At 44.4% G+C, this 14065-nt stretch overlaps 1 protein-coding gene across 5 annotated transcripts in view; it reads left to right on the plus strand.

Moving 5' to 3' along the window:
- Positions 1–14065, plus strand: part of TRPC4 (transient receptor potential cation channel subfamily C member 4) — a 1757650-nt gene that overhangs the window by 65389 nt on the left and 1678196 nt on the right. The window contains exon 1 of one of the 5 annotated variants that reach the window (XM_069639402.1): positions 12055–12914. The exons of 2 other annotated variants lie outside the window; for them this stretch is intronic. The gene's annotated coding sequence lies outside the window, so the exon portion shown is untranslated. Of the gene's footprint in view, positions 1–12054; positions 12915–14065 lie in introns of those variants that run through there. 2 more of the 5 variants (XM_069639400.1, XM_069639398.1) reach the window with 2 other exon arrangements.

Here is a 14065-nt window from a genome sequence, read left to right on the forward strand (position 1 = left end):
AGTTAGAACGCGGACAAAGCAGCACATAGAGGACAGTGGTACAAAGAGGGACAGAACAAAATCCCCTTTAAGAATCAGCTGCATTCTCGCTAGAGTGGATACCACTGAAGACATACAACGCATTATTGAAACTGGGAATCCTCCATAGAGGACTAGGAATAACTTACCCTATCCAGTCTTGGACTTTAGAAGACAGTCTTGGACTTTAGAAGACACCCTCCAACACCTCACAGTGCTGGAGAGATTGTTAAGAATACAAGAAATTAGAAAGTATTCGTCCTGAAGAAAGCGGCCACTAAAGAATCCCACTGAAACCGGTTGACTGCAAAAAGAGGCCTGGTGGATAACCCAGACCTCTATTTCCTCACTAAGAATACTGAGGACTTACAGAAAGAAATTATATCTGTTATCCATACGTATTGTTTCCACACAAATCCTTAGGTGGTGAGAAATACGTTTTTTAAAATAAATCCTTCCCATCGACAACTGTCCATATAATCAGTCGCCTTGGTGTCGGCTTTTTTGTTTTTATGATAAGACACACAATGGGCCTCATTACGACCGTGGCGGTCCAGAAATAACGGTGGCGGTAAACCCGCCGCCACCGTTGTTTCCGGACCGCCTGATCCTGACCCCTGCAGGCGGGAGGTGATGTTCCCGCCAGGTCTGACCTGGCGGGTTTAACACCGCCCGCCTGCAGGCGGACGAGGAAACACCGGCAGCATTACAAGATGCTGCCGGTGTTTCCATGATCCCGATTCCCATTGAGTCCTATAGGACTCAATGGGAATGGGGATTTACACCATTCCGCCTCCGTGATTCCCGGAAAACCGGGGTTGTGATGCCCCGGTAATTCCGGGAATCACGGAGGCGGAATGGTAATACGAGTCCGGCGTTAACCAGGCGGTTTTACCGCCTCGGTTAACGCCGGACTCGTAATGAGGCCCAATATCTTGGGGGCGAAAAATTAAAGACATAAGTATCGACCGCCAGATATGTGTGCAATTACTAGACACTCGGAAAGTGTTTTAGAGAGTTTAGGGACTTTATCTCGACACCTCTTGTAGCCGGCCCAGCAGCACCAACTAGGGCCTAGACACAACTGGTACGAGATTACTCACAGAAAGGGTTATTTAGTTGTTTGGCTAGGGACTCAGCTACAGGAATAACTTGGTAATTACTTTACCTTCTGTTTTTTTAGTGTTATAACACCTAAAAACACACCACTCTTCACATTCCAACCCATCTCTCCCTATGACCTGGCCACCATTATCAAGGGGCTCAATCCCTCCTGATGCAAAGGTGACATCAGCCCAGCTTCAATCTTAAAACACTGCACCAAACCTATGCTTCTTCTAATCGTGGCAATCATCAACTCCTCCTTTGTGTCATGCACTGACCCTACTGCCCTCAAGGAATCTTGGATCTCCCCGACTCTAGACTCAACTATCCCCATCAACTACTGGCCTATAACCACGATCCCCTTCCTTCTGAAACTTATCAACAGAATGGCCTATCTCCAAATTCAAGATTTCCTAGAATCATACCACATCCTAGGGACTTGACAATCATGTTTCCGCCCCAGACATGGAACTGAGACAGCCCTTTTGGAGCAAAGAAAAAACAATTGGAAGATGCGATTGATGCCGGAAAGCTCTCCCTCCTACTCGTCGACCTTTCAGCGGCCTTCGACCTTGTCAACCACCAGATACTTTGCCACTACCTCACCACATTTGTACACTTCGCACCTGATGCTGCCACATGGATCGGGTCCTTCCTATCTGACAGAATCTCAGGAGTCTTTGCGAGCAATGCAGTGGATGCCCCCAGACCCATCTCCTGTGATGTTCCCCAAGGCTCTTGAGTATTGCCTACCCTCTATAACATCTACACAAAACCTTTATTCAACCTCCTCGATTCCCTCAGCATATCATTTTCAAACTACATGGATGACACACAATTTCTCATTCCTTTGTCCGGCAACCACTCTCAAGACACTACCATGGTTAACACCACTTACAAAAAGATTCAATCATGGATGGCCCTGCACAGCCTTTGCTTGAATGATGAAAAAACAGAGCTACTCTTCATCAGCTCCCCAGCCTGCTTTGCCAAACTAGCACTTATTCAAATAATTCCTCATCATCAATTCCAGTTGCCACAGTGGTGTAAACAGTGGGTGTCTACCTGGATGCCACTGTTAACATATCACGGCAAGCCAGACAGCTTACCTACGCAAGTAAACCATTCCTCTCCATGGAAAAATCGCCTCACTGTTGCCCGAGCACTCATCAGCTCCAAGTTGGGCTACTATGGACTTGGTTAAACAAACCCACATCTCTAAGGCTAGGAGAACCCTTCACTGGCTTCCAATCAGAGAGAGATTCCAATTCAAGACTCTCACCATCACTATTTGCTGCTTATCCAACCATGCACTGACATACCTCACCCAGAAACTCAAAAGACAATCCACTACGAGGTCCCAGCGATCGGCCTGCAAATACTGCCTGACTATATCAAGGTACAACCGGAAAAGCGCAGGAGGCTCTAGCTTCCCAGTCTGTGCACCCAGCCTGTGGAACAACCTCCCCCGCATACCTGTGGGCTGAACTATCCTACCCGCTGTTCAAAATGAAGCTTAAAACGCATCTCTTCAACCAACTCTTGTACCATTTTTTACACATAAACTGAACTTTATATGTAATTAGCACCTTGATGCCTACGGGCTTAGTGTGCTGCTGTAAATGTATAAATAAATAAACATAAATAAAATGGTAGAATATCCCTATTCCATGCCTACATGAAATCCAAAACTGTTGGCTTTGCCAATGCTTGTTTTCAGTTCCTGTTGTATAGAACTAACGCATGCACAAGTGATGCTATCATATGCTAGGTGCAGCCTCATATGGTGAGGCACTGCCATCAAAATACAATTGTGAAATCATTTGAATATATGCATCCAAATAAACCTATATGCAGTCAGCATACGCCCAGGTATAGCTTTGTGTGGTAGGCATAGGTGTCATATATCCAAGTGCAGCTGATATATCAAATGCAACCTCAAGTCAGGAGCCCTGCTATGACCCTTCGTTGACTACTTCTTCTCTTACTTGGCTGCTTCGGAAGTGGATTTATTTGCAGTTACTGAGACCTGGCTTTGGGATGCCTTTACCCATGTAGCATCCCTGGCAACTCCTGAAGACTATAACTTACTTAGGGTAGATCAATCCTGGTCTAGAGGAGGTGGGGGTGCTTTTCTTTAAATAAGCTCTTAAAATACATACCTCTAATGTGATGACAATTCTGAATCCATATTAGTAAAATTTCCATCAGTATTTTGATTCTTTATAACTGCTTGCCAGAAGACTGACAGACATTATGAGATATTCTAAAAGTGCCAAAGACTGGATTAAGTACTTTCTGGCGCCTCGATCCGCAAGAGTCGCAATCAGCGATTGTCAAGCTGCCCCCGTTCGTCTTACCTGTGTAGTGCCACAGGGCTCTTGTCTCTCTCTGATCCTTTTAAATATTTACACAAAGCTCTGTTTGACCTTTTGGATAGCCTCGGGGTCTGCTATGCTAACTATGCAGATGACACCCAAATCCTAGTGGAACTCTAAAGTGATCATGCATTGGACTCCTTGGCTACCAATGAAATCTACTTTTTGATTCAGTCATGGATGGCAATGAATTCACTGTCACTGAAGAGCAATAAAACTGAATTGTTGATTATTGGCTCAGATCCCAGCGTGCTGGTGAAGGGTAAAATATGGAATATGGGTAATAAATTACATGTTCCTAACTGTTTTGATTTTTGCAAAAAATTGTGGAAAATTGCCAATCAGCTGTGCAATATGGTGCTGACCCAGGTGTTGTTTTATTAAATTACGCCTGATTTGCAGAATTGGAATATATATATATATATATATATATATATTTGCAGAAAAGGGGAAAGTAATTCCTGCTTTCCCCCAAGGCGATGGCACTCCAAACGGTGAGGTAATCGCCAGAGAGATGCTTTGTTCGTTTAATAAAGAACAAAAGCAAAATAAAGTGTCCTTGAAAATATCCAGTTTTATTGCAGCATTAGCCAAAGATAGAAAACACACGGTACAATGTGTTTCACAGCTTCCTCGCTGCTTGATCACGTACAAGTGAGTGTTCTGTAACACTGTGTAGATATACCCACCATTTCCCAACTCTATGGTACTAGTGCCAGTGGTGGTCCCTTTTTGGTTTCCATTACTATCAATTATTAGCCTATTTTTGCTGTTGAACACGGTTGCCATTTTGTAATTGCTATTACAGCTATTCTTGCATGCACTTTATTACTGATACTTTATAGTTAAAACATACATGACCGTAAGAATATTGTTGGATTCCAGGCATATTAACAGTCTTTTATGTAATCAATAATGTGTTGTTATTTAAATAAATTAAGTTAAACAATGCTGCCACTTCAATCACGGATGTCGTTTTAGAGTGCAGTGTATGAACCTTTTGTTCAGACCCAAGTTTGACGTTTTGCAATAAAGTGCATACTGTTAGTTAGCTGTAAACTGATCATAAAATGCATAGATGAAGCCTTGCATACAGATATATGTCTAATGCTTATCCATAAAATGCATAGTGCTTTGCTTTACGTAACTGTTCCTAAAGTACAAATTACATGAAGTTTCACTTGAGGTAGATTCATAAAATGCTTAGTGCAGATGAAATTCCACTTGAAATAAATTCATAAAGTGCATAGTGCTGATGTAATATCTATAGATAAAATAGACATCTATGTTAAAAATCATCATATGTCATAGACATGAATCCAAGCTAAAAACTTCTGTATGTAACTATTGGCGGCAAAAGGCAACTATTATTTCTAGAAAGTAAATTATCATTCTTCTTGCAAGGGAACCACCATGGAATAGAAGTTAAAATACAAATAGAAACACACCTGAACACCACTGATTAAACCATCATATAACCACAACCAGGCACTAATCAATAAAGTTAAAATCTTGAATAAGATGTAATAAAAACATCATACCACCAAACCTCACTTTCGCAAACTCTTGTTAATGTATAAACTATCAGCATAAAAAATCTGTAATGATCTGAAATTAATATACACTAATAGCCCAAAGTTTTTCCACAGGGTAGTGAGGACAATAAAAAGCATTCATTAATTCTTGATGTCCCATTTTCTTAAGTTCCTAAGTATGTATATAACTCTTCATCAAGGTTGTGGCCTTTAGGTTTTTTAGATTCAAAATCCAAGATATATTTAGTCTCCATTTGGTATAGTGCCAGTTCTCTGTTGCCCCCACGAGGATTGGCTCGAATGGGGTGTAATCCAAAGAATCTCAGGCTGTCCAGTTTGCTCTCATGTATATCTTTGAAATGGACTGCCATTGGGTAGGAAGGGTCACAGTTTTATATAGCTCTCATATGCTGTAAAATTCTAAGTTTAAGTTTGCCGATGGTACTGCCAATGTACCACCAGTTACAAGAGCACAGAAGAGCATATACCACAAACTCGGTGTTGCATGTAATGTGACTACCCAATTCTACAAGATGCTTTGTTATGGGATGTATATAGTTTGTTTTATTCTGAGCAAATTTACATGCTTTACATTTCGAGCATTTAAAGAAACCATTAGTATTTTTGTGTAACCAAGTGGTAGTATTTTGACTTTCATTTATGGGCAACAGAAAACTACTAACCAAAGAGTCTTTAAAGGAGGTGGATTTTCTAAAAGTTATATTTACTTTTTCCTTTAAAACCGGTGCTAAGGCTTCGTCTGACTGTAGAACATGCCAATGTCGATGTAATATCTTTCCTATGACATTGGCATGTGTTCCAAATGTAAGAATAAGTCTTATTGCATCTTCTTGTTCTTTAGATTCTGATAATCTATTGGTCGAGAGTAAAGTTCTTCGATTTAAGTTGCGGGATTTTGTGCATGCTCTCTCAAATATATTTCCTTTACAGCGGCCTGGTCTTGGCTCATTGGTAGCTCAGAGGGAGGGATCCGAGGGGTATTGTACGAATTGGAGATAGGGCTGAAAAAAAGAACTGACATTAACCGTTTATTATGTGACACTTAGCTTGGGGAGGGAAGGAACTCCCTGTGTTGAGGGTGGCTTCTCAATAAAGCGTTACGAATTGGGGGATCGTGGACGGGATTTGGCTGCATATTTCTGACTCATGACAAGTGCAGGAAATCAAGACAGAGAGAAGCAGGTGTGAAAGTTTGGCAAATGAAATAGAAAAATGCAAACAGGCATTGAGGCACCCTGACCGGTCTGATAAAGAGGCGATACCCTCTGTACCAGGGACTCCATGTCAGTTAGCCACAACTTCATATGTTCCGGCAGCAACTTACCTCATACAAACCACTTACCAAGAACAGGGAAACATGAGGCAGCAGGACTCACCCAGGCATAGCCCAACTGAGCCAGAGGACCAGTCCTTATTTGATTTTGATGAATATTCATCTTTACCAAGCAGAAGGGAAAGTGGCTGGACCAGTGCATTTTAGGAAATCCAAAGTTACACTGGGAGTACTTCTGATCATGAAGACTCCTATGATGAGAAAATCTGGGAGGGGGAATGGCAGAAAATGAATTTACAGAGGGACCACTTAGTCCATTTGGTACAAAGAGAATATCCAAAACTTTGGGCCAGGAAGAGCATTCTGAAAACCTCTGCTCCTTCATGGGATGGAAGGATTTCTTAGGCCTACCTGGAAGGAGGGATCAAGCGAATGGGTGTGCTCCTGCGCAAAAAGTGGACTGCAGGAAAAATTATCCTGAGAGTTCATGAAATTTGGCAAACAAAAATTAGGCACAAGGTCACTTCTATAAGCGCTGATATTTGGCAGGATAATGGCCTGTTGCACCAAGATCTAACAGACCTTTACATGACACAATCGACTTGTGATGCACAGATTAAAATGGCTCAGTTCACCGTGTATTTGTACTTTCATTTACAGTTAGTGGAAGAACAATTACAAAAGAGTGTGGCTTGTGTGTGGAATCAGGCTGTGGTTTTGAAAGAGGCCCAACACAAGCTTCAACACTTAGAAGATAAAGCACAACAGAGCCACATCTTAAAATTAAAACAAGGTCTCCTTGAGCAACTAAAAAAAATGAGCACAAAAAACGGCAATAAGAGAGCGCAGAGCACAAAATGCATTTTTCTGCACTGCAAGATAATCATAATTGTGTTTGGAAAATGTGAGCACAATGCAACATAATGTAAATGATCTGAGTATTTAGAGAGGGCTGTTAGATGACGTTATGGCCCTCAAACAACAAATCAGGCAATTACAGAAGGAAAATAGTCTGTTTATCATCAAACAGATGGACTCTCAACAGGAGTTTGATGGAGTGCATCAGAATGTAAATATTTTAAAGCAACAAAATCTGCAGCTGGTGAAAATCCATGATGCAGAAAAGGAATCGTCAGACTCTCAGTAGCTGACCAGAATTAGAGAGGAAAACAGGGAACTTGTGGTGCATGTGAAACAAGCAGAGGCTGGCCTGTCACAGGCAGCAACTTGTAGGGACGCGTTGGAGAAAGAGATCAGTCTCTTGAAAGACAAGCGGCTGGAATATGCACACATCATACAGGATTCCCAAAAAGAATATGAAGCATTGCATGAGGAATTACAGCAAATGAAACATTGAGTCATGGCTACAGGAAATCAAGACAGAGAGAAGCAGGTGTGAAAGTTTGGCAAATGAAATAGAAAAATACAAATGGGCACTTAGATGTTTGGTACAAAGAGAATATCCAAAGCTTCGGGCCAGGAAGAGCATTCTGAAAACTTCTGCACCTTCATGGGATGGAAGGATTTCTTAGGCCTACCTGGAAGGAGGGATGAAGTGAATGGGTGCGCTCCTGCGCGAGAAATTACCCTGAGAGTTCATGGTGCTATAGGAGAGAGGAATCCAGCCCCTGTGACTCTGGGAGGTGAGCGCATAGAGGACAGGGAATGGACTACACACAGTAGCAGGTCTGAGTCAGGAGATGAGTTGACTCAGGTGCAGAGGAAATGGAAGACTGCTAAGCAAAGGAAGAGTCTTGTTAAAGGCTGCATTCGACAGATAAAGGCCCTGAAGAGCTTCATGATTCCCTAACACAAGAATGCAAAATATTGGTATGGGAGCACTTATACCTTTATGAACAAATGATGAAATCATTTGGAATAAATAATTATGTGAATTGTATATAGTTTGTGAAGTGGACATTCTCCCCCGAATACTCCATCTTCTTTGCAGCGCTGGAGGATCAGGATCACTACTAATGGCCCACCTACAGTGCGGCCTTATTGAAAACATGTTTCAACCACCGGAACCCACGGGGGGCCTGTAAGGCAGCAAATAATTTGCAATGTGGGGAAGACCAGGAGCCTAGGGAGTTTGTGCAGGATTTAAAATGAGCACTTGTGCAGACTTCCTGTTGTGTGAACACCAATAGTAGAGAGTTTGAGACTACCCACATCCATGCACTTCCCAAAAACATTAATGACTCAGCTAGTGCAGGATTTTCATGAGCACAGTACCCTGGATTGGGTGACCGAACAGACCACCAGGATCTATGAGGTACAGGAGCCCACTGAGAGTAAAAACAACCCCAAACCTCTAAACCCTCTGCTACACCTGCCACTGCAGAGGTGGCAGAGGTGCAAACTACCCCTCCATTGGATCTGAAGATGAGGGAGCTAAAAATACTGCTTCTGCCAACAAGCAGAATGAAAGGCCGAGGAGACCCTCTGACCCAGTCAATTGAAATGTAGTCAGGCTGGATACCAGAATGGTGACCCATCTGACCCTGCCACCTATGTAAACCCAAGATACAAGGGTAGTAGGCAAATCGTGGGGTATGTATATACTCCCCTGGCACAGAGGGGAGGGCCCAACCAGGTAAGTACTGGCACAGAAACTTCCCCCAAAACTTCCCTCAGGAAAGTAGTATTACTCCGCTTCCCAACCTGAACCTTTTCCCCAGGTACCCTCCGAACCAGAACTTCCAGAATAATTCTCCTCTCTCACCCTGCTTCCAGGACAATAGATCCCTGAAGCTGGGAGAAGGGTGACCCAGGATGTAAGATTATCACAGAAAATGCCAATACACAAGCTACTCCGGGAGAAGGGACAGTTACCCTTTCCAGGAGCAGCAGAGGTATGACCAGAAACCTCCTTACAACTCAGAAAACATTTTACAGCTGGAGCCACATGTCCAGCAACTGACCGATGATCTGGGTGCACGCAGAGGGATCAGTCCAACCTTCAACCTAACCTTATTTCCCAACATTCCCCAACACCCAGATCTGATGCCCAATGGGGAAATGACAGGAGGAAACCTCAGACAAACCATAGATTCCTGAGGAGTGGGCCCGGTGAAGGGCAGATGCCAAGCCCTAGAGGAAGCTTCTGTTCTCACCCTGACAGAACCCCTAAAAACCTCTCAGCCTGAAAGTGTCTTTTCTACCCTGAAACATTAGAACCCAAAGAGCAAAGGGTAAGTAGGAGTGGCCAAAATAGAACCCACTGTCTGCAGGAACTCTGTATCATCCCCTTTGAAAGAGAAGAATCCTTGGAGGATTCCGGCAAGCAGACCTTTTCTTTCAAAAACGGAGGGATCCTTGCCAAAGGAAAATGAGTGCCATAAGACCCTGGGTGGGACAGGGTAAGAATGGAGACCGAACCAGAACAAGAACCACTTGAACCCCCAAAAGGCAAACCAGTCACAATTGAAACTGAAGGGGTGTCCTTTCCCAAAACAGATTCTGAGAACTACCTCCAGGTAAAGGTGGACAGCCAAGGAGCCAGGAAAAAGGAGAATTCCCCAACGACTCCTATTGCAAGATGCAAAGTTTTCCTTACAGATTTCCGAACTCTGACCCAGAAATTTGCTCAAGATGTGTTGGAGTTAAATATTAAGAAAAGGACCACCGGCTATCAAATAACTCACACTTTCTTTGCACCATGGAGGAGAAAGAAGGCAGATTGAATGTGCCGGTCAAGGGGCAGGGTCACTGTGAATTATCTGCTCTGGTGGACAGTGGATCCCAAGCCACCCTCCTGTCCAAAAAGGCCTTTGACCAACTAAACTCTTGACGGGTGTGGGGGGCTCACCAAATTCTCCTCCTCACACCACTTCCCCAGCAACTCCAAAATGTTGACCGGAATGATATTTCCGTCGAAGGGACTGCGGATCTGGAAATAAAAATTAGACGGCACTGAGTAAAGAGTTGTTGATAGTCGTGACTCCAGAGGACACACCTTGTTTACTTGGGAACGATCTCCTGAGGGGGTGATTACCTCTGATCGACTGTATAAACAAGGTCCTCTGGACCCAGACTTACTGGTCTATAAAATTGAAAATGAGTACCATTTATATCAGCATGAATGGTGCCTGTCATTTTATTGATCAACTTTCTGAGAATGTAGAATTCCATTTCCAGAACAACCAAGTCTCAGACAACACTGTCCTCCCTGTAGGAGAACAAACTGGAGATAAGGACCGCTTCTCCATTTTTGAAAATCAACCTTCCTCCCAGTTTCAAGTGGAAATCCACACTGGTAAGGGGACACCCTAATAATTTTACACCAGTCCAAAATCAGAAGACATCTTAAATTCTGTGAAACCAGACAAGGAAGAACCTGCTCAAAGTCTGACGGATATTCAGAAAACGGTTTTCCCCCATTCAGTTAAATGAGGGGGAGGAGCCGGTGCTCGCCAGAGTGTGCCTGAATAATGAAAGGAGCTTCATCAGTGAAGAATTGTTCAGGAAACTCCCAAAAGATCAGACCATTCCCACATTTCATTTGATTGACAAATGGCAATTAGGCCCATAACTGCCGGTATGGTTGGGTCTATAAAGCTTAATTATAACACTTGGAAAGGTCACTGAGCACAGTGATTTGTCAATGTGTAGCCTATATGAGCTGGTGTAGCCCAGAGATGGTCCAGCACACTACTTGCTGCAATAAGGAGCATATCCGCAATCAAGTCCCCACAAACCACGCAGGCAGATTCACATGCTGTCCATGGGCATATCCATGTTCATTTGAATAACAAGGGCAGCATACCATTATTTTAGAGACACTCAGCATTAAGCATCCTTGCATTTTGCTAAATGTGGTCTTCAGGGCTTTTAAGGACTTGGAAAAGGCCTTGCTGCGAGTCTATAAAGCTATGATGTACCCTAACTCATAAAACAGTTGGTATCTAGGATCCCTCAATGCCTGAAAATGTAAATGTTTCCACAACAGCCAATGGGACCCCGATAAGGTCATGTGCCGATGTACCAAGGGTTTTTCAATACGGTGACACCTTGAGCGGGTAACACAGCTCTTGCCCCCTCTTGCCTTACCTGCATCCAATGTCTGTCCCTCCCCAACATTGTGCATCCCTACTAACTTTTGTCGTAGCCATATTCATAATTTACGGCACTGTTAGACTTCCAATCCAGGTTTCGCTTCATACATAGCAATGGGAATACGCTCTACTTTTTGTCTTCCTTTTTTCATCCACTAACAGCTCCACTTCTCAGTAACACCTCAGAGTGCAGCTTGCCACCTGCTTTCTCCTGAAGGGCCCCCATGTTCTCTGTCCGCCATACCCGACGTTCAGTGGGCTTGCATTCCCAGATAATTCCGCACTCACTGCATGCTCAGAAGGATTGCACGAGTTCTGCAGCTACGGTGGCCTGAAATGCACGCTGCTTTGTGGCCTTGCTGAGTTCAGTGGACAACTTGTGAGCCCTGGAGCGCCGCCTGCAGAAAGGTATCAAAACATGATGTTGGCAATTCCGAAACGCGAGACAAGGCCGCACATGTGCAATTAATCAAGGAAGCCGTTTCTCACCTCTGTATACATTCTTCGCTGCGCCATTCTCTCTTACGCTTTTACCAGAGACGCAGCATTGTTTTATACAAGTTTAGTCACGGTGCCTGCGCAGAGTGCGGGCTCCGAGGAACACCGTGACTAAAAATAATACTACACCCCTCTGCCAAGTAGGCGGGGGAGGGTGTCGCAACAGCGTCAATCAGCCGCAGACCTTAAAAGTACAGCATAAGTTTCTGCGAGCATAATTACACAGTGTTTAGAAATAAGTGGCGGCTCACCTGATGCTGCGCCTCAGCGCCGGAGCCAGGCACACAAGCCGTCCCCTGCTCCGCGCCCGGCGTCCGCGCGGACTGACAGCAGGGGGAAGCCAGCTGGGAAGGAAGAGGGGGCTGCTGGCAAATCAAGGAGCGCTCTGCGGAAACCAATCACGAGCCTAAGCCGCCAAAGAAGCCCAGGCAAACACAGGGAAGCAGAAAGGGGGAAGACAGCGCATCGACGTGAGCGCTAGTGCTGGGATCAAAGAGAAACAGGCAGGGAAATCCCCGCGGCTGGCTGCCACTGACGGCCGGGCAACTATTCCGGGGATCGACAGTGGATATGTGATTCTTGCAACCCCCGGAAACAGAAGACGGATAAAGTACATTTCTGCTTTGAGTTACTTTTGTTTCCCCCCCATTTTGTGTGCAATTAGGTGAATTGCCTGAGTAGGGCACTGCTACTTTCCCTGCAGGCGGCATGGGATTCCCCGCGCGAGTCTCCGCAGCCCCGCAACGCAGGGCGTCAGAGGACGGCGCGCTCATCTGTTGCACGCAGGCAAAGGAGAGGCACTGCCTGGGTGCGAGTGATTAAAAAGGCATTAGCCCGCGGAGGTGCCAAGCATGAAGAGAATACTGCCGATGCGAATGCAGGAGAGAGGCAAACCGCACGTGAATATCAAAGGATTGTGCTAATTTGGGAATGGAGTGACATGATTTTCTGATCAGGGAGAAAAAAAATGAGTGCGACGCTCGGAATTAAAAAGGGAACGCCGAGCATCGATGCGTGGATATCATGCCAGGTAAATTCTGGCTATTTACATCTGCATGTTTGCGCGTGCATGGGTTTCATTGTGAGTTTGGCAGTATGTTTGCATAATCCATCGCAGAGAACTTACTTAAAAATAGATGGAGCTATGTGGTAATATGAAAGACGAAGTTCCTTTAATCAGTGGCACCTGGTGTCAGTGGGGTCAGGGGTCCCGTGTTTTAGCTTCTTCTGTCAATGCATAAAATGCGCGTTTTATTGCCGGCATGTTGAATGTTGGCATTGGCGGAAATACTCAGGCGCCTGGCAATCCCTCTGTTATTGCTGGGGAAGTCTGACACCTGGAGGACAACCGAGTAAAAGGAATATATATATATATATATATATATATATATATATATATATATATATATATATATATATATATATATTAAATTCGAACAAACAATGACAAAGCATGAAGCACGGAGGTTTTCAATCGGGATTTTTTGCAGCGGGTGTAAAAACATAATGCAATTACACGCGCAGGTGTTTCTGACAAAAGTGACATCGCTCGTTTTAGTGGCGGGGGATTCCTAAAGGCATTGCATCTGAGACCGTGACATGACTATACCATATTGGGGAATAGGGCATTGTGACACTGGCACTGGGAGAGCACTCCATTCATGGATGCAGCGCCGGGTACACAGCGTGACTTGTGTGCGCATTAGTAGAGCGATGACTACTCTTTCAACATGTTTCACTAGACTCCACATGTGCATGGATCACTAAGGGCTGTGGGGTACCGATGAACCTCTTACATTGGAAGTCCACTAGCTGACTGCATTCATTTGACGTACACATGTGCACACAGCTGGACGCCTCTTTCCCCAGCTGTAACAGACGACGTTCACCTTAATTCCTTTAGCCATGCTGGCAGAGGCACACTATTACACCACTGGAACCAGAAGTTAGAGCTAATAAGATTTAGAGTGCGTGTTTACCGATAATTGCAAGGTATGCCAATGTACACGAATGCTTGAACTCAAGCACTTCCAGGTTCCACCTGTGGAGGCACAAGGGCTTGATTAGAAGAAGTCTGTTTTGGTCTGTTGAGGAGTGGGTGGTTTTCCTCAGTGTAAAAGTGGAATTATTTTGTCACTGCTGTTCGTGCCTTGTTAGGCTCAGCCACGCGCGTGCGCAAGT

Source organism: Ambystoma mexicanum, chromosome 7q, assembly GCF_040938575.1.
Source record: "Ambystoma mexicanum isolate Mex_15411 chromosome 7q, UKY_AmexF1_1, whole genome shotgun sequence".
Taxonomy (NCBI): domain Eukaryota; kingdom Metazoa; phylum Chordata; class Amphibia; order Caudata; family Ambystomatidae; genus Ambystoma; species Ambystoma mexicanum.